The 26211-nt window shown below is 41.7% G+C and overlaps 1 pseudogene; it reads right to left on the reverse strand.

Moving 5' to 3' along the window:
• Positions 1–5101: 5101 nt before the first annotated feature.
• Positions 5102–26211, reverse strand: part of LOC141074057 (uncharacterized) — a 60587-nt pseudogene continuing 39477 nt past the window's right edge.

Here is a 26211-nt window from a genome sequence, read left to right on the forward strand (position 1 = left end):
GGGCTCGGGTGGCGGAACTTCTGGCTCAGACGGATCCAGAGATTCAAAAAATTTTGGAGCCGGGGTACCTCTCTGTTTGGAATGAACTTGCTCCAAACCACGCTCCGAAAATTGGAGGTCAATCCGCGAGGAGATTGATATTAACTCCTCGAGACTGGTAGGAATTTCTCTCGTGGAGAGAGCATCCTTTACATGCTCTGCTAATCCCTTCCAGAAGACAGGAATCAGAGCCTTGTCGGACCACTCCAACTCGGACGCCAGTGTCCGAAAATGGACGGCGTATTGACTGACCGAGAGTGATCCTTGAGACAAGGAGAGCAGTTGGAGAGAGGTATCGTGTGTAACCCGCAGACCAAGAAACACCTGCTTGATAGCAGTTAGCAGATTAGCTGCGGTCCGGATATCAGGGTCACCACGCTCCCATAGTGGCGTAGCCCATTCCAGCGCCTTACCCGACAGTAGGGATATAATAAAGGCCACCTTGGCCCGCTCTGTAGGGAATTGCGCAGCCAGCAGCTCCAGGTGGATCGAGCACTGGCTGATAAAACCTCTACAGGAGGCGCCATCCCCAGAATATTTTTCGGGTAACGGGAGGCGGGTAACTGTCGGCGTAAAGGCTGACATGGACATACGCCCTACCGCGTCCGTGAGTGCTTGGACAGCAGTCTCTGTGGCCTGCGAAGCTGCGAGAGCTCGCTCAAGGGTGGCCAAGCGAGTCTCGAGCTGTCGCACGCACTGCAACAGTTGCTGCTGATCTGCCATCTCCAGCCAGACCCTGGTGCTATTATTATGTTAGGAGTGGCGGAAGGCACTAAAAAAATAAATAATTAAAGTACCTTCGCCACTGCTGGGAGAGACAGAGCACTAATATGCACAGGGTTCTAACTGACCCAGATGCAATAAGGCAAGCCCTGTTAAAGTACACAGAGCTGCAGGGAAAAATAACACAAAATAGTGTCGCTGTGCCTGTTAACAGCACAGGATCTCAGCAGCACACGTGCGGTAGCCGGAAACCGGAGTAGTTAAATACAGTCACTACAACCGAGCGGACTTACCGTGTACACATGTGCTCGGCGTCGCAACTGCGCACGCCTGGAAAGGCTGCAACCGCAAATATCGCAAGCGCAATGCAGGACGCTAAGCTGCTAGAAGATGGAGCTTGTGTGCGTTGGCGCAGGTGCTGACAGAATACCACTCACTCACACAGACGTAATAACCGAGGGAAGGGGTTTCATAATGAGTCAGTCACCAGTCCAAGCATCCGTCACCATACACACAGCAGCAGTATAAAAATACTAGCGCATGGCATAGCGGCCATGCGCACTTTTTATAGCGTACGGGACCTGCTAGAAATCTCCAGAGCCCTGAGCTAAGCCAATGGAATCAGGAGCAGGACCTGAGCACCTGACTCCTGAACTCCAATGGGAGCTCGTCCCGTGGGCATGCTCAGAAGTTGGAAAAAAGGACTTAGCCTCTGGAGACAAATGTGAGAACCTGGATTCCTGCATAGGCAGCATAGAACCCAGATTCTTAACATATTATGTATTCTAACTCCACCCGCCTCCCAGCACGTTTCGTGTTCCAAGCAGGGAGCCACCAAAGGTGCTCTGCTACACTTCAAGCAGGGAGCCACAATGTGACTTTGCTACACTACTTTTTGGTGTGGGATGCAGGTGTTGGAGTGTGGTCAGGAGCCTCCAACTTACCTGGATAGTGGGGTACCACACCTCAGTAGGAGGTGCAGTACCTCTGTGGCAACTGAGCCCTCAGGGGCGCCACACTTATACTTGCGTTTTGTTGCTTTGCTTCTCCGGGCTCCTGGGTGAAGAGCTGCCTGATCTCTCCTGTGCCTGCTCCGCTGCACTCATGCTCCTATCCGGTGAGGTCTGACCTGGTGTCAGGAGATCAGACCCCCCACAGTTCTTCATATTGCCGCTGGCTGCATGGTGAGTGCTGCGGCGGCCATCTTGGATTTTCCCAGGCGCCGGCACAAAGAACGGTATCCTGCCCGGCGCTCCGCTTCATCAGTGCCCGGACCCCGTCTGAGGTCGTGGTGAGTGGAATTGCGGGTTTGTTCCCCGTGCCCCCTCAGCTCCTCATCCAGACACGACCCCGTGTCCTTATTATATAAGCTATTCATCTATAAGTGCACAGCATCTATTCCCCTTATAAACTGATATCCAGTGATACATCTACAATCCGTTTACATATATCTACAGTGGGGCAAAAAAGTATTTAGTCAGTCAGCAATAGTGCAAGTTCCACCACTTAAAAAGATGAGAGGCGTCTGTAATTTACATCATAGGTAGACCTCAACTATGGGAGACAAACTGAGAAAAAAAAATCCAGAAAATCACATTGTCTGTTTTTTTTTCATTTTATTTGCATATTATGGTGGAAAATAAGTATTTGGTCAGAAACAAAATTTCATCTCAATACTTTGTGATATATCCTTTGTTGGCAATGACAGAGGTCAAACGTTTTCTGTAAGTCTTCACAAGGTTGCCACACACTGTTGTTGGTATGTTGGCCCATTCCTCCATGCAGATCTCCTCTAGAGCAGTGATGTTTTTGGCTTTTCGCTTGGCAACACGGACTTTCAACTCCCTCCAAAGGTTTTCTATAGGGTTGAGATCTGGAGACTGGCTAGGCCACTCCAGGACTTGAAATGCTTCTTACGAAGCTACTCCTTCGTTGCCCTGGTGGTGTGCTTTGGATCATTGTCATGTTGAAAGACCCAGCCACGTTTCATCTTCAATGCCCTTGCTGATGGAAGGAGGTTTGCACTCAAAATCTCACGATACATGGCCCCATTCATTCTTTCATGTACCCGGATCAGTCGTCCTGGCCCCTTTGCAGAGAAACAGCCCCAAAGCATGATGTTTCCACCACCATGCTTTACAGTAGGTATGGTGTTTGATGGATGCAACTCACTATTCTTTTTCCTCCAAACACGACAAGTTGTGTTTCTACCAAACAGTTCCAGTTTGGTTTCATCAGACCATAGGACATTCTCCCAAAACTCCTCTGGATCATCCAAATGCTCTCTAGCAAACTTCAGATGGGCCCGGACATGTACAGGCTTAAGCAGTGGGACACGTCTGGCACTGCAGGATCTGAGTCCATGGTGGCGTAGTGTGTTACTTATGGTAGGCCTTGTTACATTGGTCCCAGCTCTCTGCAGTTCATTCACTAGGTCCCCCCGCGTGGTTCTGGGATTTTTGCTCACCGTTCTTGTGATCATTCTGACCCCACGGGGTGAGATTTTGCGTGGAGCACCAGATCGAGGGAGATTATCAGTGGTCTTGTATGTCTTCCATTTTCTAATTATTGCTCCCACAGTTGATTTCTTCACTCCAAGCTGGTTGGCTATTGCAGATTCAGTCTTCCCAGCCTGGTGCAGGGCTACAATTTTGTTTCTGGTGTCCTTTGACAGCTCTTTGGTCTTCCCCATAGTGGAGTTTGGAGTCAGACTGTTTGAGGTTGTGCACAGGTGTCTTTTTATACTGATAACAAGTTTAAACAGGTGCCATTACTACAGGTAATGAGTGGAGGAAAGAGGAGACTCTTAAAGAAGAAGTTACAGGTCTGTGAGAGCCAGAAATCTTGATTGCTTGTTTCTGACCAAATACTTATTTTCCACCATAATATGCAAATAAAATGAAAGAAAAACAGACAATGTGATTTTCTGAATTTTTTTTTCTCAGTTTGTCTCCCATAGTTGAGGTCTACCTATGATGTAAATTACAGACGCCTCTCATCTTTTTAAGTGGTGGAACTTGCAATATTGCTGACTGACTAAATACTTTTTTGCCCCACTGTATGTATGAAAACCAGGAGAAAGAATAAGAGCATGCGATAAATGGCATATAAAATAGTCACATTTTATTAGAATAAAGTACTACAGATAATACATATGTAACAATGTGCTAGTCAGACAGAATAGACGGTATCAACCCAAAATACCCTACTCCTCCACCAAGGTGGAAAGGTAGCCCCAGTGTGCTGCATCCCCATATGGGCCCATGTCCTGCAAGTAATAGTATCATAGAAGCGCCCAAACAGTAAGTCCAAGATTAAATATCCAGAGGTGAAGGAGGAGTAGGGTATTCTGGGTTGATACCGTCTATTTTGTCTGACTAGCACATTGTTACATGTGTATTATCTGTAGTACTTTATTCTAATAAAATGTGACTCTTTTATATGCCATTTATCGCATGCTCTTATTCTGTCTCCTGGTTTTCACAGTGTATTTTGAGCTTGTGCAATTGGCGCTGGTGTTTGGGTTGCTCTTCCCCATCTCCATTACGGCACATTATGTCCAAGAGATTTTTGTTGCCAATACATCTATGTATGGATTTATCTTACACTCAATAAATACGGTGCACTTATCTCATCCCCACCTTGATAGTGACGCTCTCTTAGGATACATGTTACTCTATGATGGCACTTTTGCACATAGCCACGAGATGGCGCTACAACATTTGACATTTGCCTGAATTTTTATATCTACACATGATTTACACAAATTATATTTTCTTGTGGTAACTCTATACTATTTACCATTAGAAGCTGTGTATTTTTGTAATTATCTGTATGTATACATGATTGATTACTTCTGTCTCTGTAAAAACAATCCCCTTTAACCCTTTCTGACATTGGGTGTAAATGTACTTCCTCCCTTTGATGTGGGCTCCGGCGGTGAGCTTACATCTTTTACGGCACATGTCAGCTGTACTGAACAGCTGCCATTTGCCCCTAACAGCGGCATTTAAAGCTCACTTCCAGCAAGCATGCCGGAAATCCCACCCATCGATGACCTCATCACATGATCATGGGTCACCGATGGGTTGGCATGAAAACCAGAGGTCTCCAGCAGACCTCTATGCTTCTGACTTCCGTAATGCTGTGAGCGCCGCCCGCTAGGCAAAACTGCATGGACCAGGGATCGTCCCGCTGAACTCCCGCTCTCCTATTAACATGGGCAAAACGATACTCAGACAGCACAGGGTGAGGGTAACACAGTGTGGACAATGCTTTATTGTACCACAAAACAGGCAGATAACACATAGAACATGAAGAAAAGATGAGGTGGCACTCACCAGTGTAAAAAGTCTGTTCTTTATTGATCAAGCAGTTCACAGCATGTCCTCAGGGAGTATGGGAGATGGAGTATGCGAGTGACGACGGCCATTTTGCGCTTCTACGGGTCCACACTTTCTTTACTTGGTGTGCACCCAAAGTGTCCAGTTACATGAGCAAGGATAAGCGCACAATAAAAGTCACTATTACCGGCTGACACAAACAAAAGTCTGTTTTTTTTGACCAACTAGAAATCAACACTTAAATTTAAAGCCAACATACAGATAACATTCTATTATTCTTCATTTGCTAAAAAATAGTCATCTGGTTAATTAAGATACAATGCTGTATGGCTTCACAATGCCAAAAGTAAAAAAAAAAAATGTTTCTAAAAATATAAAAAAAAGATAAAAGTTCAAGTCACCCCCCTTTCGCCCCTTTCAAAATAAAACAATAACAAAAATCAAACATACACATTTGTTATAGCTGTGTTCAGAATCGCCCGATCTAAAAATATAAAAAAGAATTAACCCGATCGCTAAATGGTGTAACGAGAAAAAATGTCAAAACGCCAGAATTACTTTCCGGCACACAAAAAATAAGCCTTCACCCAACCCGAGATCATGAAAAATGGAGACACGACGGGTATCGGAAAATGGAGCAATTCTTTTATACTTTACCTAATAAAGAGGAATTATTTTTACTGATACAGTGGGTATGGAAAGTATTCAGACCCCTTTAAATTTTTCACTCTTTGTTTCATTGCAGCCACTTGGTAAATTCAAATTCATACTATCTATTCCTGACACTGGAGTGGCTTATACACTTCAGAAGTATATAGTTTGAGGTCTGGGATCTGTCAATATGGGGCTAGTTTTCTGACAGTTTCGAATAACATGATACATGATTTTAGCTTTTTTTTTCGTTTAGTCTCTCTTGAATATAGGTCAATATTAAATATTCTCTTGATGAGTCGTCTTTAGTGAGAATGATGAAACCCATAGAAATGAGAGTGAGTGTGTAAACTTCACCTCACCCTATATACTGAGATGTGTGGTATATGTTTTTTCTATTAGTCACCTACTGACTAACCTTCAGGGGGTGAATTATGGGTATAGCTTTACATTTGGAATTAATAAAGTTTAGTTTTATCCTTTTGTCAGCAAACATGAGGAATGACAAGAGACAACCCATTTAAGAAGATTCAATTTTGGTTAAAACTATTCCAACATTATGAACATAAAAAAGGCTTCTCCCCTATGTGACGTCTCTGATGTTTTTTAACAGTTGATTTCCAAGTAAATATATTTCCCACATTAAGAAAATGGCTTCTCCTCTGTGTGACTGCTCTGATGGCGATCAAGAAGCGCTTTCTGGTTAAAATATTTCCCACATTCTGAACATGAAAAAGGCTTCTCCCCTGTGTGAGTTCTCTGGTGCTTAACACAATTTGATTTCTTGCTAAAACATTTCCTACATTCTGAACATGAAAAAGGCTTCTCTCCTGTGTGAGTTCTCTGGTGCTGAACACAATTTGATTTATTGTTAAAACATTTCCCACATTCTGAACATGCAAAAGGCTTCTCCCCTGTGTGAGTTCTTTGGTGCATAACAAAATGTGATTTATGTGCAAAACATTTCCCACATTCTGAACATGAAAAAATATTCTCCCCTGTGTGGATTCTCTGGTGCTTAACACAATGTAAATCATTGTTAAAACATTTCCCACATTCTGAACATGAAAAAGGCTTCTCCCCTGTGTGAGTTCTCTTGTGGGTAATCAATTGTGATTTTTGTGCAAAAGATTTCCCACATTCTGAACAGGAAAAAGGCTTCTCCCCTGTGTGAGTTCTTTGGTGGGTAACTAATTTTGATTTATGTGCAAAACACTTCCCACATTCTGAACATGAAAAAGGCTTCTCCCCTGTGTGAGTTCTCTGGTGCCTAACACAATCTGATTTATTGCTAAAATATTTCTCACATTCTGAACATGGAAAAGGCTTCTTCCCTGTGTGAGTTCTCTGGTGGGTAACAAAATTTGATTTCTGTGCAAAATATTTCCCACATTCTGAACAGAAAAATGGCTTCTCCCCTGTGTGAGTTCTCTGGTGGGTAACAAAATTTGATTTATGTGCAAAATATTTCCCACATTCCGAACATGAAAAAGGTTTCTCCCCTGTGTGAGTTCTCTGGTGGTTAACAAAATGTGATTTCCGTGTAAAATATTTCCCACATTCTGAACATGAAAATGACTTCTTTGCTTTAGAAGCAGATTGTTTTTTAATGCCTCTTTTGTAACATTGATTTTCTTTTATAGTCGGTAATGAATCAGAAGATGGGACGTGTTTCATAGGATCAGATGACAGATCTTGGCTGTGAATGGATGATGATATATCTGGAGTCACTTCAGTTGTATCTTGTAGGATCTCAAGATCATCTGATTTAAAAATTGAAGATGTCAGCTGTCCCTCTGATCTCCTGGTACAGTCATCTGCTAAGATAATAAACTATTACTTTTAAATAAAATATCCTTGAGTTTTATATTTTTGAACATTTCTACTTAAACTGTGTAAAATATCAGTATTTCTATAATATAGATTAATTCTCTCATATAGATTAATTCTCACATACAGAGTCTAGTCCAGCTAGCAGAGGCTCTGGTTAGAGTGTGACTGAGCTATTCTGGATTCCTTGGCTCACACAGCTGTCTCTCTTGTCAAATGTATAGGTCAAGATAGTCAAAGCTGTCAAAATGTGACTATTTAGAGATAATGAATGGTTCTAAAGATCTCAGACTTTAGGCTTAAATATCTCAGACTAAGGTAATGCATAAATAACTGTATACATATTGTTAAAATAACTACGGTTCACTTAATATGGAAGAACTTCTGAACATAGTGGCAAGCCACCATATGTGGTTGTAGTTTATAGGTCAGAATAGTATATAAAGCCGGTCAAAGTCTTGTTCAGGAGATCTCATATCCCTTGAGACTCTCGAACACCCGGACAGCTGTTCAAGACTATATGTAAGAACAATGCTCGTTTTCTCTTCAAATAATTACTGCATGTCATGAACTTACTTTTCTTCATTTTTGTAATCACTTTTTGAAATGAATAATTAAAAACAAGATTTATTTTATCCTCAATTCAACATTGCCTTTACTTTTGATTCTCAACCGTGCAAGAAGATATATATATATATATATTTTTCTACATTTTGGCGAGCCTTAGCCAGACTGATCTTTTGTGCTAATTTTGGCTGGCATTCCTTCCTCGATTGTACAATGGGGGAGCACGAACTCTGCTAAAAACCACCTGTTGTACAAGCTTCCTCAGGAATTCCACTATTTCACGGCACAAAGATCACACTGAACCTGAAGACGACGGGTGAGGATCGTAAAGAGCTGCATGCGTCTCATCCAGACGGAGATCTGAGGATTGCATAAGGACACAGAGGACCATCCATTGACGGGAAAGACTCTCAATAGGTGAGAAAAAAATATAATGGATTTTATACATGATTATGCTAAGAAAAGTAACATAGATTTCAAGTTTGTTCATAATCATACGGATGCCCAATTATGGTCTAGTTTGTATAATCAATGTGAGGCAGAAAATGTTAAAATTGACAAAAGGTTTTTCTCAGTTAGAAAATTACAAAGGAAACTTCAGAATGTTATGCAGCTAGTTCATGTGTATAATAGCCTAGTCTTTGAGAAAACTGAACCTAACACCTATAAAACATGCATTGTCACACAAGACATTAATCACACTGACACACCAGGTGACACACAAGAGTCTGACGGGGATTACTTTGATTGTCCAAATTGTTTGATTTTGTCAGAACATATAGAACAATTGGAAGATCAAATAGATACCAGGACAGAGTTATTGTCTAAATTACGACAAGATATAAAAAGGGTTTCTGCTAACACAAGATCAACAGGTAAACAGGAGGACGGTGTTGCCTCTTCATTTGTACCAAATATGCAAGATCCAGATGCTTCAGTAGAGGAATTAGAGGCAGTAGAATTACAACGGAAAAAATTACATGACAGAGCAGCACGCATTAATCTGAAAATACACGATCAGCTAATGAAAATTGTAAAAGACATTCCAAATTACAATGATAAGATGGATGCCTTTTATAATGCGGACACTTTTGAATCAAACACAGACAAATACAATCTGAATGATGAGCAAAAGAATAAAATATTCAAAGTTTGGTTACCTTCACATATGGGAAAAAGATTACAGATCACACCCAGATTAAATGATGAGAATGAAATGGCACATAGTACAAAAGAAGACAGACTTAGACAATTAGTATTGTTTACAACTGGAGAAGACATGCCTACAGTTGATATTTTAGGGAGTTTACAAACAAATATTTCTGAAGACCCATTCTCTTTTTTGGTAAAGTTTGAACAGGCCTATAGGATGGTAATGGATCTCAGGCCTCACGAAGAGCCAGCATCCATGATCAAATTTTTTGTAAAGAAGTTCAAGTACTTAGATCCTGCCTCAGTGCAATTGGCTAACACTCAGCCATCATTGCAAGAAGCAACAGTTTTTATTGACAGAATAAGGAGATCCATGAAACAAAATCAGGTCAAGTCTAAAATAGCGGTAGTTCATGAGAAGGAAGACAGTCAACTGAAACCTAGAGTCACAGTAATCTCCAAGAGCAGGGATTACATTGAGCATAGAGGTAAAAATACTACACAAAGGAACAATATCCATTGTTATTTTTGTGGTATACCTGGACACTTGAAGTGGCAGTGCAGGAAATTTTTGAGAGCAGAATCAGAGATGGGTACACAAGGAACAGGTAAGCTTGGAAGGGAAAACGGACTCATGCCAAAATCATACAACACACCTTCCGCACCTGCATTACAATCATCTGCACCTGCTCATACTGCCAACAGACAAACACAGTCACCATATGCACCATTAATCAGACAGATCAGAGAAATGACAGTGAAGGAAACAGAGTCAAGGGATAGAATTCCAAGGTCTTTTAAAAAGGACACAGGTCTTCTCCCATCTCCTTCATCTTTCTGACAATCACAGACTATTCCTGAACCACATCCATTGGAATTTGTGACTCGACTTACATTGGATGACTGTGGAAGACCATTTATCAAAGTAAGTTTAGCTGGAATACAGAATGTTGTATTTCTTATTGACACAGGAGCTCAGTTAAGTGTTACAAACCTTGATTTGAAGCTAAATCCAGATTCACCAGTTTGTACAATTGTCGGTTTCAGTGGAAAAGGTGGAACTAAAGCAACCTTAGTTCCCAATGTGATTTTGGAAATACCTAGTTCTTTCAAAACAGAAATTGACATCTGGTATTGTCGTGATTCTGAAAATATACTTGGCACAGATTTTATGCAGAAATTCGGATGGGTAGTTGACCTAGGAAATCAAGTGATCTGGAAAGATTCCAATGGTTGTAAACCGGTAGTCATTGATCCTAATGATTATAGCCATGTTGGAAGTATTTGCTTGAATGATGTGGTGTCATCAGACCATTTGTGGCCTGACACTAATGATGACGAGGTATTGACAGAAATTGTACAGCTTTTTCCTTCTCTTTGGGCTCAGTTCAGGAATCAGGTTGGAACAATGAAAGACGTTATCGTGAATGTGGAGGGGCGTGATCCCCCGCCACAGCGTCAGTATAAATTGCCTCCAGAATCAATTGATTCTATGTCAAAGATCATACAGGAATTGTTAGATCAAGGTGTTATCCGAAAGGCTAATTCTGTAAGTAACAATCCTTTGTGGTGTGTTTTGAAATCTGATGGTTCTTATCGAATGATATTGGATTTACGGATGTTCAATAAGCATACACCCAATGTCGCACCAATTGTGGCAGATACTCATGACATGATGGCAAGGTTAAATGCAAAGGCCAAATACTTTTCTGTACTGGACATTAGCAATGGTTTTTTCAGTATACCTCTTGAAAAGAGTTGTCAGTATAAGTTTGCATTTACTTTCTTGGACGAGCAATATCTGTTTTGCAGGTTACCTCAAGGAGCACATTTGTCACCTAGTGTTTTTCATCAGGCATTGGCAAAGGTATTATCCAGATTTTCGAGGCCTGATTGCATTCTGCAATATGTGGATGATATTTTATTGTCTACAGAGGATAAAGAGACACATGTTTCTCTTCTGACAGAATTGTTTGAGTTGCTGCATGATGCAGGGTTGAAATTGAACACCAAAAAGGTCAAATTAATGCAGACTGAGGTCAGATTTTTAGGAGTGCTGTTGAGTCCAGGAAAAAGGCAGCCACTGCAGGAAAGAATTGAGGCAATTGCTTCCCTACCAATTCCGACATCACACAAGGCATTGAGACATTTTTTAGGTCTTATGAATTATTCAAGGGATTTCATTGAGAATTTTGCAGATAAGGCCAGATCTTTATATGATCTTTTGAAAGGTGAAAACAGTGATTACTTTGGTCCTTGGGGTGATGAACAGCAAACTTCATTTGAACAATTGAAAATGAATTTACAAAATGCACCTGCTTTGTCCACAGTAGATCCTTCGGCTCCATTTGCTTTGCAAGTGCATACATCAGGAACATCTGTTTCTGCTGTATTGCTGCAATTACAGGGAGAAGAGTGGAGAATTTTGGGCTATTTTTCAAAACTTCTCTCACCTGTTGAAAAAGGTTTTGAGACCTGTGCAAGACACTTGGTAGGTGTGTACTTTGCAGTCAAAGCAACCGAACATATTGTCGGGTTCAACAAAATCATTTTGCAAACTCCTCACTCTACACTAAAACTTCTCTTTGAGAATAATATCCCAGGTGTGTCACATCAGAGATTTGCTCATTGGTTATTGTCATTGTCTCCCAAACAAATTGAGGTAGATTACAAGGCCAAATATGTTCTTCCTCAGCTGATGCAATATGAAGGACAAACTCATGATTGTTTACAGTCTTTTCAGGATCCAAGTCCATCACTTTTCAGACGGAAAGCAGAGGTAACAGACGAACCAATTTTTGTAGATGGTTCCAGATTCTATTCAGATGGGCACTATTATTCAGGATATGCCATTTTTTATCCCAACAGAGGACAGGTTGTGAAGCACAAATTACCGAGTCATTTTTCAGCTCAAAGAGCAGAGCTAGAAGCAGTAAAAATGGTACTACAGCTGAATGAAGCAGATGATCAGTGTCCCATTGTGATCTACAGTGATAGCTCTTATGTTGTAAGATCACTGACAGATTACTTGTCAGTTTGGGAAAAAAGAGGCTATGTAGATTCATCTAATAAGACTCTTGTTCACAGTGACACACTGAAGACAATTTTCAGGATAGCATCAAAAAACCCTAATGGTTTTGCTATTGTCAAGGTTCCGGCCCATAAAAAATCTGATGATGAATTATCTGTTGGAAATGCAACCGCAGATATGCTAGCCAAAGAGGCAGCCCTGACAGGAGAAGAGGTGTTTGAACCTGAACCTCTCGAGGTTTCAGCAGTTCAAAGAACAGACACGCATATCCCTTCTTTTGCGGAAGAACAAGAAAAAGACTCATCTCTTGTTGCTTCCCGGGTTGATCCAAAACCTCCCTTTGTTTGTGAAAACGGGGTTTTGTGTCATGACTTAAACGGGGAGTTGCGTCCTGTTGTCCCAAGACATCTACAGGTTGAGTTCACAAAATACAATCATGAAAGTTTGGGTCATTTGGGCCAACAAAAATTGTTAGGCATTCTCAGAGAGAAATTTTACTGGGAAAAGATGGAAGAGACAGTGCAAAGTGTTGTTCAATCATGTCTCATTTGTGCCCAAATTAATCCAAGACCAAAAGGACAGAAACCGCCACTACTCCGAATCGCACCTGCAGATGGTCCATGGTCTACGTTACAAATCGACTACATTGGACCGTTACCATCAGGTAAAAATGGTCTCAGGTATGCATTGGTTGTGGTAGATGTTTTTTCTAAGTGGGTTGAAATTTTACCTGTCAGAAAAGATGATGCTTTGTCTACAGCTAGAGCATTAGTTAATCATGTCTTTTGTACTTGGGGGATCCCAAGAATGATCACCTCTGATCGAGGAAGTCACTTTACAGGAAAAATCATGCAAGCCGTTTGTGCTATTCTAGGGGTACGACAGCAGTTTCATGTACCCTACCATCCACAGTCTGCTGGTATTGTGGAAAGGATGAATAGAACAATAAAATCCAGAATTGCCAAGATGTTATTGGACAAAGGCAATACTTGGGTTGATGCAGTACCTTTTGTACTGTTGAGTGTAAGAGGAACAACCTCTGCCACAACTCAGTTTACTCCTTTTGAACTGATGACAGGAAGAAAAATGCCATTGATTTTTCCTCATGAACCATTTTTGTCTACACCACAAAAAGATGCTGTTGCAAGGTCCAAATGGTTGCAATTGTTGCAGGAAAATTTGAAAACGATTCTTCCACATGCTGCATCAAGAATGCAGAGAATGGAGCCACCATATGTATCCAAATTCAAGAAAGGGGCTCTAGTGATGATTAAAACTTTCAGGAAGAATGGACCTTGGGAAAGTAATTGGGAAGGTCCCTTTGAAATTATCGAAACCATGGGACAAGTAATGATTCTTGTGCAACGAGCATCTAAGGTGGTTAAAAATACCCGCAGACAACAAAAATTGTGGGTACATGTTGATCAATGCAAACTGTATATTGCAAAATAATGATACTGCATTTCTTTTAGGAAGAAATGGATTCCAATAAGAACTGGAATACGAAACTCCACGTCCTTGATGGAAGGGATTCAACACCAATCCTTCAGGAGAAAAAGACATTTCCCAGGAAAAGCTACTATCTGATGGGAATCACATTTCTGCTGTTTTGTACTGTTTCAACTGTGATCTACGCTGAAGATATTTCACACCATGGAACAAATACTAGTGAAGTGAAGGAACTTTTCAAAGTAACTTTACATCCAAGGAAACCAAGAGGAACGAATCTACAAAGCTTAATAGATGAGGACATACCGGACGATTCAGTAGATATTACTGGAAACATTTGCATGGGTTTTGGTGCAAAATGCTGTATTGAGCTACACTTCATACATGACACTGACATAATATTACATGCAGCCACAGGACCTAAGACGAAGTTCACACAGTTACAAGGAGATTATATACACAATAATAAGACAGGCACATGGGAATGTAGTCCTACAGATGTGTTATTCTGGAATATAGAGATAAGAGGTGAAGAGAAAGCTGTGTGGTCAGGCGACATTACAAATGATATGATCGCAAAAGGGAAAGTTGAAACATCCAAAACAGATGCTTGGTTAAGGACACAACTATTTGGGAAAGTTTTAGATCCTGCATTTCTTTCTATTACAGAAGGAGACGAGGATTGGGTAAAAACATGGAATTTTCAGATAACCAGAGAACCAGTACAAGTACAGGTATCTGTAGTTTTTACAGTTTCAAATACTATAGCTCCAGAAGTAAGGGTTACACCACAAGCAGTATATAGTCAAGAAAATATGTCTCCTTTATTACTAAAATGCAGCACGAGGTTAGAGCTACCTTCAGAATCTTTGTTAATATGGACCAAAGATAAATCATTTTTGGGAAGTTTTTCAAATGGTCCAACAAATGTTATACACAGAGGTCAATCCGGTAACGTGAGATGGTTAAATAAGGATTTTATTTTTTCTGTAGATAATCCATCTCCTAAGGATTCTGGACTTTACCAATGTTGCATTTTAACGAAATATAACTACAAACAATGTAGAGATGTAAAGGTAAATATATGGTCAGCAGTAGATAATGTATGCACACAGACAAGATTTCAACCATCTACTCCTTTTCAGATCAATCAGTTCCAAACTAAACCTCTGTTACGAGATGGAGTGTTTCTGACCATGGTATGGACCTTTAACATGTCTAACTGGAAAATCTCTTCTAGATATCCCCAGTGTCAACCACATCTCACTAACATGGAGATGGGAATAGAACAATGGTTTGGGAAAAGAACTTCAACACAGGTTAGAAGTAAGAGGGGAGTGTTTGAAGGTATTTTGGGGGGATTAGGAACAGTAGGAAGTTTAATTAACACTATGGACATTCATACACTTAAATCAGATCTGGAAAATATTGGGTATATTGGAGGAAAAGGGGTAAAGATTCAGAAAAGCTTGAATCAAGTCCTTGAAAAGATGGTTTTGAACACTGCTACTGTATTGGGATCTTCTGTATCACATCTTCAGGATGCTACTTTAGCTTTGATGGAAAGTGAACAGGAATCTCAAGTGGCCAAAACATGTCTAGAAATTCAGATTGAATATTCCACCAATCTGAAAATGATTGCACAAGCCTTACAAAGTGGAATTACCCCTTTAGGGCTAATAAGAAATTTGCCCATAGAATATAACTTTGCGTTAAACCATACAGATTTGTGGGTAAATAAGTGGTTAGGATGTGAACAGAACATTTGTGTAGGAACATCACTGATTCCAGTGTCAGGAAGAGAAGAAACCCTGGTTCCTATAGGTGTTCTGGGAATTCCTGTCAGCCCTACACAATTGTTATATTATCAATTACAGTACACAGATTTTGCATTTGATGGTATCAACACTGAACAATTAGACATTTCGTCATGCTTAAATTTTGTTTCCAAGGTAATGTGTCTACCTGGACAGGATAAAGTCATTTATCATTCATGTTTCCATAATCATACTTCTTGTCATGCCAGAGTTGAGAATGTCCACACGATACATGACTTGGTGACACCAGTAAGTGCTAACAAAACTTGTTTCCAAGTCATGTCAGGAAAAGAAGCAGTTTCTGCATTCTTCTCATCTTGTGTACATGTCGAAAATCTGACAATGGGTTTATATTGTATTGAGGGAAATGTTAAAACTCTCACAAAGAAGGAAGGAAGTATTAATATTACGTCAATAGGCTCAAGACGTCTGAAAATCCTTCCGATCCAGTTCAATTTGTCACAAGTCAATAAATTCCCTTGGGATTTGTGGACAAATGAAATAAAGAAAGACAAGGGTTTATTAAATCTGCTGACAAAACAATTAAAAGAAGCTGAAATTGTATTTAGACATGAACAAGGTAATCTAAATGATATTGACCATGAATGGACGAGTATGTCAGGCTCATCTTGGTGGAGAAATTTAGGAAAATCTGTAACTAGTTGGTCACAGTCTTCAGCGAAAATGGCAGCAGGGAATGTATTGTCTAATCCGATTGTTATTCTATTTATCATAGTTTTGCTGTGTATAATATATCAAATAATTATTATGTGTAAAATTAGGAGAATTTATAAGAATATAAAGATAGAAATGAAAAAGGAAGATGATATTTTAAGAGAGATGTTAAAAAAAAAAAATATAACTCTCTGATCTAATTTTTGTTTTTACAATAGGTTTGAAAATTCAGATGACATTCAGGGCAGATGGTGATACAAGGTTTTCAGAATAAAGAATGAATGTGATACGAATGGTGAGAGAATGAGTTAGGATTGATTATGATATGTCTCAAATCATAATCAGGGGGGACTGTAAAATATCAGTATTTCTATAATATAGATTAATTCTCTCATATAGATTAATTCTCACATACAGAGTCTAGTCCAGCTAGCAGAGGCTCTGGTTAGAGTGTGACTGAGCTATTCTGGATTCCTTGGCTCACACAGCTGTCTCTCTTGTCAAATGTATAGGTCAAGATAGTCAAAGCTGTCAAAATGTGACTATTTAGAGATAATGAATGGTTCTAAAGATCTCAGACTTTAGGCTTAAATATCTCAGACTAAGGTAATGCATAAATAACTGTATACATATTGTTAAAATAACTACGGTTCACTTAATATGGAAGAACTTCTGAACATAGTGGCAAGCCACCATATGTGGTTATAGTTTATAGGTCAGAATAGTATATAAAGCCGGTCTAACTCTTGTTCAGGAGATCTCATATCCCTTGAGACTCTCGAACACCCGGACAGCTGCTCAAGACTATATGTAAGAACAATGCTCGTTTTCTCTTCAAATAATTACTGCATGTCATGAACTTACTTTTCTTCATTTTTGTAATCACTTTTTGAAATGAACAATTAAAAACAAGATTTATTTTATCCTCAATTCAACATTGCCTTTACTTTTGATTCTCAACCGTGCAAGAAGATATATATATATATATTTTTCTACAAACTGTCCATAAAAATGGCACGCTATGTAAAAAAACTTTTAATTATTTATCCAAGACAATGACAGTTCACAGTCTAATAGAAAACCTTGTTGGATGAGCCAGTAGTGTGTGGTGTTCAACTGTTGGTTCATTCTGCCTCCCAAATATCGAATAGAAAAAAAACCAATCAATGTTATGTAGGCGAAAATAATACCAATTCTCATCTCAGAAAAAACAAGTCCCCACTCAGGTCCATCATCTGTCAATGGAAAAACAGAGGTTCCCACACTATTAGTGGCTCAAAGGCTGCTGAAAAGCAACAAGGTTTCTATAAACCAAAAAAATAAGGAAAAAAGCAGCACACTCCATTTACCGTATCATAAAAAACCTCCTTTATTTCCGAAAAGCATACATGGACAAGGTTTGTGAGGGCAGGATAAGTGCAGGCATGCAGGCAAGAAACAGGACTACTGCCGTTTCGCATTAAACACGCTTCCATGGGTCCAGATCACAACTGGGGACTGTAACCCTCAGCTGTCAGCTTCAGCAAGGCTAGTTATCAAGAATAGAGGGGTCCTCACACTGTTTTTTTTTAATTATTTAAATAATTTTAAAAAACCATGTGGGGTCCCCCCCATTGTTGACAACCAGCCTTGCTGAAGCTGACAACTGGGGGCTTTGCCCGGTTCTTCCTACTTGCCCTGTAGTGATGGCAAATGGGGTTCATATTTGTGGGGTTGATGTCACCCTTGTATTGTCAGGTGACATCAAGCCCATGGATTAGTAATGGAAAGGTGTCTATAAGACCCCTATCCATTACTAATCCTATAGTTATATGGTAAATAAAGACACAGCCAGAATAAAGTCTTTTATTAGAAATGAAACAAAACACAGGGCAAGTGTGAAGAGCCGGGCAAAGGGTCAGAATTTCTGGGTTTTCTGGGCAGCTGCGGGCTGGTTATTGTTTAATCTGTATTTGCAGTTTTCAGTTAATGAGATTCTCGTGCTCTGGGGCGGGGCTGTGGGTTGTGCTGTGGGCGGGGCCTTATGTGGTGTTCTGCGTACATATCTGTATTGGCTTATGACACTGATCCATCAGTGACCTGCCCCCTATTTTACATAAAAAAAAATTACATCCAGAAAAATGTCACCAGCGATGGCGGCGCCTGCATAGTACTATCTATAAGTAAGAGATAGATGCTACTGGACAGGCGCTGCCAGTGTCATTTGTAAATTTTTTATCTCTAAGCCTCACAATAGCCACAATATTATAGGCATTATCACCAATAATATCAATGCTATTATATGCATTATGTAATAATGGGGTCAGGTCAGTGAGGGGTCAGCGACCTGTCATAAGCCAATACAGATGAATATGTAATCGGAGCACCACAGAAAGCCCCGCCCACAGCCCCACCCACAGCCCCGCCCACAGGAGAGATTGTGCAGTAATCTGAATTCCTTAGGATTGAAAACAATGTAATGTATGACGTGGAGTGAATCCATGACACCAGGGCTGGAGCCAACACATCTCCTGCAGGCGGGAATAAATGTATATTACAGCCCTCAGCCACGCACAGCTTAGAGATATATCATGGCACAGGTGGAATGTTTGTACTTTAGCAAAGGTGAAATCAATTGTATAAAAATAAATTGTCCAGCACAATCAGAAATGAAGTCCTAAAAAAAAGTGCTAAAAAGACAGAGCAACAATGCTAATAATAGTAAAATAATTGTTATTGAATAATAATAAATAGAATCTGAATTAATGTGCAGCTGGATCAAACTAGAGCACGTTTGGAAAATATATGAAAAATGTATTACAGTAAATAAAGCCACAATATTCACAATAGAATAGAAAAATCCTAATACACACTGTCAGTATAAAGCACATTATATAAACTGCCCCTATCATTGTTAATATGGAGGGAATCAAATATCAAAAATATATATGAAATCACAAAAACGGAAAGTGCTGCATTGTGCAAATGTGAAGAGTGTTATAACCAAAGTGCTCTAGTGCCAAAGGTGCTATACAGAAACCTGTGCCACAATCACTGTGTGATAAAGTGCTAATAGTGCAGACACATCATGGGGCATATAACTACAATGTGCCTGTAATAAGGATCAGGTCCATGGGACCCTGGCAGCACACTGTGTATCTCGGTGATACAAGCACATGCACTTTATCCTCGGGTACTTTTGCTGCAGCACTTTGCACCGGATACTTATTACAGGCACATTGTAGTTATATGCCCCATGATGTGTCTGCACTATTAGCACTTTATCACACAGTGATTGTGGCGCTGGTTTCTGTATAGCACCTTTGGCACTAGAGCACTTTGGTTATAACACTCTTTACACTTGTACAATGCAGCACTTTCCGTTTTTGTGATTATATATATAGGGGCAGTTGATATAATGTGCTTTTATACTGACAGTGTGTATTAGGATTTTTCTATTCTATTGTGAATATTGTGGCTTTATTTACTGTAATACATTTTTCATATATTTTCCATACGTGCTCCAGTTTGATTCAGCTGCATATTAATTCAGTTTTTATAATTTAATAACAATTACTTTAATATTATCATTATGTTTTTCCTGTAGTTTATCACAATCCTCCTTGAAATTACCGTATTTTTTGGACCATAAGACGCACCTAGGTTTTAGAGGAAGAAATTAGGAAAAAAAATTGAAGCAAAAAAATGTGGTCAATTCTGTACTTAATATCCCCTATCCTGGTATATATGGCCCCCTCATCCCTATCCTGGTATATATGCCCCCCTCATCCCTACCCTGGTATGCATGGATCCCTCATCCATACCCTGGTATGCATGGATCCCTCATCCCTATCCTGGTATGCATGGATCCCTCATCCCTATCCTGGTATGCATGGATCCCTCATCCCTATCCTGGTATGCATGGATCCCTCATCCCTACCCTGGTATGCATGGATCCCTCATCCCTACCCTGGTATGCATGGATCCCTCATCCCTACCCTGGTATGCATGGATCCCTCATCCCTACCCTGGTATGCATGGATCCCTCATCCCTACCCTGGTATGCATGGATCCCTCATCCCTACCCTGGTATGCATGGATCCCTCATCCCTACCCTGGTATGCATGGATCCCTCATCCCTACCCTGGTATGCATGGATCCCTCATCCCTACCCTGGTATGCATGGATCCTTCATCCCTACCCTGGCATGCATGGATCCCTCATCCCTACCCTGGTATGCATGGATCCCTCATCCCTACCCTGGTATGCATGGATCCCTCATCCCTACCCTGGTATGCATGGATCCCTCATCCCTACCCTGGTATGCATGGATCCCTCATCCCTACCCTGGTATGCATGGATCCCTCATCCCTCCTGGTATGCATGGATCCCTCATCCCTACCCTGGTATGCATGGATCCCTCATCCCTACCCTGGTATGAATGGATCCCTCATCCCTATCCTAGTATACATTGATCCCTCATCCCTACCCTGGCATGCATAGATCCCTCATCCCAACCCTGGTATGCATGGATCCCTCATCCCTAACCTGGTATGCGTAGATCCCTCATCCCTATCCTGGTATGCATGGATCCCTCATCCCTATCCTGGTATACATGGATCCCTCATCCCTACCCTGGTATGCATGGATCCCTCATCCCTACCCTGGTATGCATGCATCCCTCATCCCTATTATGGTATGCATGGATCCCTCATCCCTATGCTGGTATGCATGGATCACTCATCCCTATCCTGGTATACATGGATCCCTCATCCCTATCCAAGTATACATGGATCCCTCATCCCTATCTTGATATACATAGATCCCTCATCCCTATCCTGGTATGCATGGATCCCTCATCCCTACCCTGGTATGCATGGATCTCTCATCCCTATCCTGGCATGCATGCCACCTCATCCCTGTCCTGGTATACTGGGTCCCCATCCTTATCCTGGTATGCAGGACCCCATCCATTTAAAAAAACAAACCATTACACTTACCTACCCGATGCTCCCTCGCAGCATCCTGCTCCGGTGCCAGCAACTGCTATATGCTTGTAAGCAGCGCTGAGAACAATGAGTATTCATGAATATTTATTTCTCTTAAGTAGCGGCACACGTGACCGCCGGTAGCAGCAGGAAGCTGGTGGCTGACACTGCACAATACTGAAGAGCAATGAATACTCACTGCCCTTTGCGTGCACAGTCTGGCAGCTGTGCTCTGCTTGTGAGCAGTGCGTGACGTCCCTGCCATGTGCTGCTTACAAGCATATAGCAGTTGCTGGCACCGGAGCAGGATGCTGCGAGGGAGCGCGGGGTAGGTAAGTGTAATGGTTTGTTTTTTTAATGTTTTCTGATGGGACCATGCATACCAGGATGTGGATGGGGGTGTGGGCCAATTATATGGATGGGGCCATGTATAGCAGGACCGGGGTTGGAGGCTAATCATATCAAGATACTATTATTAAAGAGAAATGAATATTCATTGCCCTCCAAGCCCATGGGCGTGTAATGCAGTGAATATTCATTTCTCTTTAGCAGCAGGAACAGAAGTTAGCCGCAGCCACCGGCTCCAGCCTCCTGTGACCTGCTGCTCCGCCGATGCCGTTCCCCCACCTCCCCACCACAGCCAGAGCCGGTACATCCGGACTATAAGACGCACCCTCCATTTTCCTCCACATTTTTGAAGGAAAACAGTGTGTCTTATAGTGCGAAAAAGCCGGATTACTTACCGGTAATGCTCTTTTAATGAGTCCACGACAGCACCCACTGGAGGTATCGGATCCGCCCATTTGGAACAGGAAACCCTACAGGAAAGATAAAAGGGGCGGTCCGCCTTTCCTCCTCAGTTTTACGTTTCAGAGTACCAGAAGGACCGCCAAGGATTAGGCAATGTTCTCTTATTTTAACATCTTTCTTATCCATTATTTGGTTAATATACTTTAACTATTGATATCTTTAGGGGGGGAAGTGAGCGGGTGCTGTCGTGGACTCATTAAAAGAGCATTACCGGTAAGTAATCCGGCTTTTTACTCTTCGCCACGACAGCACCCACTGGAGAGATTCCAGAGACCATCACCTGGGTGGGACCACCGTGCCAAGGATAGTCCTGCCAAAGCCTAAGTCAGAGGTGGATGAAAGATCAAGTCTGTAGTGCTTATAGAAGGTAGAAGGGGATGACCAAACTGCCGCCTTACATATAGTTTCAATCGGAACATCTCCCTTTTCCGCCCAAGAGGTTGCCATTGCCCTGGTGGAATGCGCCCTGATGTTCCCTGGAGGATCTTCGTTTTTTGCGGAGTAGGCTAAACGAATGGCCTCTCTGATCCACCGGGAAATGGTGCTCTTCGTGACTCCATACCCCTTCTTACAGCCCTGAAATGAAACAAATAGGGCCCTGCTCTGCCTCCAACTGTTGGACCTCTCAATACATTTTAGGACAGTTCTTTTGACGTCCAGAGTATGGAACTTCTGCTCTTCCGGAGTAGAGGGATTTTTATAGAAGGTTGGGAGGAGTATCTCCTGAGATCTATGGTATTTTGTTGCCACTTTTGGCAGGTAGGCAGGGTCTGGTTTTAATACTAATCTGTCTTGGTATTCTTGGAAAAAAGGTGGATCTATTGACAAGGCCTGAATATCACCCACTCTTCTAGCTGAGGTCAGTGATACTAAGAGGGCCATTTTAAGTGCTAAGTATTTGAAGGGTATTGTGTCGATCGGCTCAAAGGGGTCTACCGTTAGGGCGTCTAAGACCAGATTTAGATCCCATGTAGGGACGGAGGGTATGTGGATTGGAGCTATTCGTTCACATGCTGTAATAAAACGAGTTATCCACTTGTTGCCTGCTATATTATGGCCATATAGTGCTCCTAATGCCGATATTTGTACTCTCAGTGTATTTACTGCTAAGCCTAAGTCTTTCCCCTTCTGCAGAAATTCCAAGATTGGGATTATCGGAACTTCTGTTGTATGAGGTACTGTATGGAATTGAAGAAATTTTTTCCATATTCTAGTGTAAATTTGGGTTGTGGACTGTTTTCTACTTTGTAGTAGTGTAGTAATTAAGGACTCCGAGAATCCTCTTGTCCTCAATAACTGCCTCTCAAATTCCACGCTGTCAAGTGCAAGCTGAGCACTTGAGGGTGGAAAAAGGGGCCTTGGGAGAGTAGATTGGCAGTCGGAAGGACCCAAGGATCTGTTATCGACATAATCTGCAGCCACGAAAAACCACGGTCTTTTTGGCCAGAACGGTGCTATTAAGATTATTCTTGCTTTGTCGTCTCTGATCTTCCGAATTACTTGAGGTAGGAGGATCAATGGAGGGAACGCATACGCTAGGTTGAAATTCCATGGAACTAGAAAGGCGTCCAGTATGTTTGGGTGATCTGACGGAGATAGGGAGGCAAAAAAGTTTTTATCTGCCTGTTCTCTCTTGTGGCGAAAAGATCCACCTCGGGTTGTCCCCATGCGGCTACTTTGTCCCTGAAGACCTTCCGATTGAGGCACCACTCTCCTTGTCGTAGAGTGTGACGGCTTAGGAAGTCTGCCTTTTGATTGCTCTCGCCTCTTATATGAAGGGCCGAGAGGGACAAAAAATAGTTTTCTGCTAAGTTTAAAATTCTTGCCGCTGAAGACATCAGAGTCTCTGATCGAGTTCCTCCTTGTCTGTTTATATATGCCACTGTGGTGGTATTGTCCGACAGGATCCTTACATGCTTCTGTTGGAGCTGCGGAAGGAAGTTGTATAGAGCATAGAACACTGCAGTCAGTTCTTTTAAATTAGATGAGTAATCACATTCCTCTTTACTCCACCTTCCCTGATAAAACCCATTCTCCATGTGGGCTCCCCAGCCCTGGGGACTGGCATCGGTGGTTACGATACAGGATGGAACTATAACCCATGGAACTCCTGAACATAAATGATCATCGTCTAACCACCACTCTAGGGAAGTCAAGACTTCTTGTGACAGGGTTATTTTGCTCTGTAAATGACCACTATGTCGCTTATCCTCCTGGAGGATCTGGTGTTGTAGCGTACGGACATGGTACTGGGCCCACCGGACTGCCGGGGTGCAAGAATTTAGTGATCCTAATAGTGACATTGCTCCTCTTAAGGATACACGTGGTTTATCTATAGCTGCTTGTATTTTTTGTTTTGTGAGGATGATTTTTACCTGGGGTAGTAGACATCTCTGGGTCAAGGAATCTAGTTGAAATCCTAGAAATGTCTGGAGAGATTGCGGATCGAGTCTGGACTTTTGGATATTGATGATCCAGCCAAGGCTCTGAAAAGAGGAGATTGCGTCAGTCACGCGTTCAGTACATTGTTTGACTGAATTCCCAATTACTAGGAAGTCGTCTAGATATGGCACAATTAGTGTGTCCTTTTGGCGAAGGTAGGCCATCACTTCTGCCATCACCTTGGTAAATATTCTTGGTGCCGTGGAAAGCCCGAAGGGCATGGCCGCGTATTGGAAATGATGAATCCTTCCCTCGACTTCCACTGCGACTCTTAGGTATTTCTGGAATCTGTTGTGTATAGGGAGATGATAATAAGCATCTTTTAAATCAATCCCTGCCATTACGCAATTTGGGAAAAGAAGCTTTATAGTGGATCTGATTGATTCCATTTTGAACTTATAATTTTTTTATAAATGAATTTAGCTTCTTTAAATTAATAATGGTTCTAAATGTACCGTCTGGTTTAGACACCAAAAACAGGGGAGAGTAAAAGCCTCTACCCTGTTGTTCCTCAGGGACGTCAACTAAAACTTTTTTAGCTAGCAGGACTCGAATCTCGTCTTCGAGAGCCTTTTGCTGAAGTGAGGAATTAAGGCGAGTTATAACAAAGAACTCATAGGGGATCCGAAGGAATTCAATCTTTATTCCTTCCTTGATTATATTCAAAATCCATGGGTTTAACGTAATCTGTTCCCACTTGGTAAAAAAAAATTTTAATCTACCCCCAACTGGTGGGTCTAAACTTTTAATTTTTTTCTCTCCTATATGTTGGCCCTCTGAAGATGGTACCCTTCTGCTTTTCGTCTTTCGTGGCCCATCTGTTCGTTCTGTCCGATTGCCTTCTTCTCCCGAATGGCCGTCTTTTAAAGGTTTTCCTATAAAATGGAATGGAAGAATCACTGAAGGCCTTTTTCCTTTCTTTTGCCTTGGCGAGAATTTCGTCTAAGGCTTTTCCGAAGAGGAACTCACCCTCGCATGGGGTTGCACTAATTTTGGATTTTGACTGTGCACCCCTTTCCAGCTCTTTATCCACAGCGCGCGTCTGGCGTTATTCACCAGGGCTGCCGACCTTGCTGCCAGTCTTAGGGTGTCCGCTGAAGCGTCTGCCATAAAGGCAGCTGCCCCTCTTATCAACGGGATGGCTGCACGCAGTTTCTCCCTTGACACTCTTTGCTCAATCTGCTGGTCTAATTGATCTAGCCATAAAAGCATTGACCTAGCAGTACATGTGCTGGCTATTGCGGGTTTGAATACCCCGGTGGTGGATTCCCAGGACCTTTTGAGCGAAGATTCAGCCTTTCGGTCCAATGGGTCTGCTAACAATCCTGCGTCCTCGACCGGGATCGAGGTTTGTTTGGAAGTGGAGGATATGACAGCGTCCACCTTTGGTATTTTAGTCCATTTTAATAGATCTTCATCAGTGAACGGATACTTCCGTTTTGAAGCGGATGGGAGAAAACCCCTCTGGTCGTGTTTTTCCCACTCTCTTTTGATGAGATCTTTAATTGCCGGTATCACTGGAAATGATCTCCTCTTTTTCTCTGCCAATCCCGCAAACATAATGTCCTGCGCGGTCTGGGCTCCCCTTTCCTCTTCACACCCCATAGTATTTCTAACCGCTTTTACCAGGTTATCTACGCTGTCCAGTGGAAAACATGCGCGTCCTTCCACCTCCGAGGATGATGATGAGGACGTGGATGCGGAGCCTGAGATTA

The sequence above is a fragment of the Dendrobates tinctorius genome, unplaced genomic scaffold, assembly GCF_039654945.1.
Source record: "Dendrobates tinctorius isolate UK_male_01 unplaced genomic scaffold, ASM3965494v1 ptg000322l, whole genome shotgun sequence".
Taxonomy (NCBI): domain Eukaryota; kingdom Metazoa; phylum Chordata; class Amphibia; order Anura; family Dendrobatidae; genus Dendrobates; species Dendrobates tinctorius.